This window comes from Mercurialis annua, linkage group LG4, assembly GCF_937616625.2.
Source record: "Mercurialis annua linkage group LG4, ddMerAnnu1.2, whole genome shotgun sequence".
Taxonomy (NCBI): domain Eukaryota; kingdom Viridiplantae; phylum Streptophyta; class Magnoliopsida; order Malpighiales; family Euphorbiaceae; genus Mercurialis; species Mercurialis annua.
The window spans coordinates 33,513,989-33,517,171 of NC_065573.1; the positions used below are offsets into that span (position 1 = coordinate 33,513,989).

Consider the following 3,183-nt stretch of genomic DNA (forward strand, 5'->3'; position numbering starts at 1 on the left):
TCGATCCTAGAGCACAGCTGGGAATATTTAAAAACAAATGATGACTTAACGAATGACATGACCGAAAATCCTATATGTTGCAGTAGACTCTATACCAATTTCCTAGGTTCACATTCCATACGGTATATTACAATGATACCACCTTTACTATCAACCACTTTTCGACTATCACTCAGTCAGTGGAAATGATACCAACTTTCATTACTCCTTTCATATATTAGTAATGGTTTAAGACTATAAACCATCACTTTGATATCAAACTCGACAATGGCCCGTTTTTCGACCATTGCTCTGATACCACCTTTGTCACGACACGATTCTCGGCATCGAGACCGGCGCTAGGGAATGGGAGTGGTTGCTCCGAAACCCGTAGCAAGCCTTAAAAATACATTAAAATCACTTAAAATTTTTTTCGCGGAATTCAAATCATTTTCGAACATTTTAAAATCGCAGTTTAAAACGTTCTCATACAAATTACCATTTAAAACATGCACATAATTTTTTTCTTTAATTATTGCATTTTAGTTTTTAAAACCATTTCATTATGGTTTATCGTGCATCTCAAGTGCATACCATCTTACTATGGTAATTACTGCATTTCACTATGCAGGCCATTTCTCTATGGACTTAACCGCATTTCATTATGCAGACCATTTCATTATGGATTTAACTGCATTTCATTATGCAGATGCGCTCGCCGCATTTTATACTCGTGCAGTCGCTCGGACTTTCGCACAGCATTCACATATTACATTATATCAGAGTTTAAGCGTTATGAAATATAAAGCATAAATAAGTCCAACGACTACTAAGGTATCACCGTTCATTATTCTAGCTACTGCAACTCTAGACACATAAAGGAAAGGTCATTCTCACTTTATTCAAGCCAGGGATTTCCGGAACAAGAAATTGGAAATCCACACGTCAAACTACTCGCCTGTAAAAATATTAAATTCAACGGGGTCAGTTATAAAAACTGGTGAATGCGTACAACATGTACTAATAAACATTAATATGAAAGCAATGCATTCCAGATTACCGATTCATATGAAACCCTAAACCATGATTCATGTTCCTATATGCTTTCAAAACAGGAAACATAAATATTACACATCATTTCATCATATTCGGGTTAACCTTTTTATGGCCGTATTTATTCATTTCTTTTTGTACTCTAGCCCGTCAAATCTGATCATTCATATTTTACGTATGTGAAGGTCTTTAGACTCTTTTCACCATACAACAGATTTCGGCAGTACATATATACCGTCGCCATTTTCACTTTTTTAAAAGGTTCAACCTCTCAGATCTCGGCAGTTTCTCTTTACTGCCTTTGGTCGTCTATATTCCGTTGCCTCTGAAGATCTGTTCACACAGAGTCTAGGCCGTCGCCTGACTTTCCAGGCCGTCGCCAGGATTCACACAGTATATTCACATGCAACCCATTCTAAATGCAATACCGGTGATCACACAGCACTATTGCCGCCCAATAGTAAGCACGTTTCAATGAATCTAAATCGGTTTCAACACTATGAATAGTTCATGCGATTTAAATTCAAAATAAAATAAAGCATTTGCAAATCATGTAAAGCAGTTCGCAATATTTTTAATACTAATATTTAGCAGTATAAGTTGTAAACACACTCACAGTACTCGCTTATTCCAAATATAAAAATACCACCCGTCGAATATCGAAACCTTTGCTCGCCGGTTTCCGCGACAAAATTCGCTGGATCTAATTTAGAGATTAAACATTAATAAATGTAATAACTCTAAATTCTAGGATATACTCTAGACCGACTCAACCATATAACCACATAATCACAAACCAAAATTGATTCCGACTATCTATATCCGCGTCATCGTATTTCTATACGATACACCACGTAGTTTATTTATTTCAATAAATAAACATAGAATTATAATTCCATTATAATTCTAACACACATTCAATAATATCCAAAAATATTTTTGCGTAAAATATTTTTTGACCCGGGGCTCGGCCCCCCTCTTATTTTCTGCCAAAAACATTTCGGCACTAACTGCTGCCAAATGAGTTTAGGACTGAGCCAACATGCTCTATCCCCTCTACTCATACTCCGGTCACCGTATTCCGGTGGTTTTGGCCGGAAAACTCAAAAACGCTAAAAACGCTTAAAAATCCATTTTAAGCCATTTTAACACCGAAATTCACCAAAAATAATTTCAAATACATTTTTAATTTTTATCTTGTAAAAACAGCAGCCCAATATTTTTAAAATAATATTTTCCATTATTTTAACCATTAAAACCGAAATAACAATTAATAATCAAAACCGATTATTAATCCTTCAAAACACTACACAAAAATCATTTAAACTCCACACATAATTATCAAACACATTTCATAAATTTTTCATAAATATTTTCTGCCCAGAATTTAAAATGACAGTTTTACCCTTTTTCCATAAATTTTAGCCGAATAGAGTTATTAAAAATTAAACTTGATTATTAAACCGCTAAAAATTAACCATCAACCATTTAATTAACATCAACCACAAATATAACTCATACATGAACCAATTTATTTCCAGAAATTAAAAATCATTTTATTTACCCTTTTTAAGCTATTTTTAAGCTTTAAAACAATTAAAAACCGAAACCCAATTAATTAAATTAACACCCGAATAAATTAACATTTTTAATCCACAAAAATTTAACTTTAAAGCATATATAAATATCATCATTTAGATCAGCCCAGAAATTTAAATAAATAATTTAATTTTCACGGAAAAATTATTTTAAAACCGAAACCCACATAAATAACAACCAAAACTAGTTAATCAATCATCAAACACCATATTTAAACCATCCTAAGCATGTTTCTAAGACTCATCAACTTCAGAAAATAAAAACTAAGATTTGAGCTTGAAATTATACCTCAAACGAACATGCAAGTATAGATTAATGATCTACGTAAGCTCCTCGTCAATTTCCGTTAAGAAAATTTTGAGAGAAAATCAAAGGATAAATTTTTGTGTTTTGAGCTTGAATGGTTCGGCACCCACACTCAAATGGAGAAGATGAAATAGAGACTTGGGCACCAAGTTTAGCTTAGGAAAATATCTAGATATTATTTGAAGTTTCAATTATTTACAAGTTTGCCATTATGGCATTCTTGTAAATAATTCGAACTCTAGGGGC

The 3,183-nt window shown here is 33.2% G+C and overlaps 1 long non-coding RNA gene across 1 annotated transcript; it reads right to left on the bottom strand.

Moving 5' to 3' along the window:
- Positions 1–624: 624 nt before the first annotated feature.
- LOC126676518 (uncharacterized) lies at positions 625–1,873 on the bottom strand. The gene is made up of 2 exons (XR_007640317.2): positions 1,649–1,873; positions 625–937 (listed from the first exon to the last, which is right to left on the bottom strand). It is a non-coding gene; the product is annotated as an uncharacterized LOC126676518 (long non-coding RNA).
- Between the last annotated feature and the right edge of the window lie 1,310 nt (positions 1,874–3,183).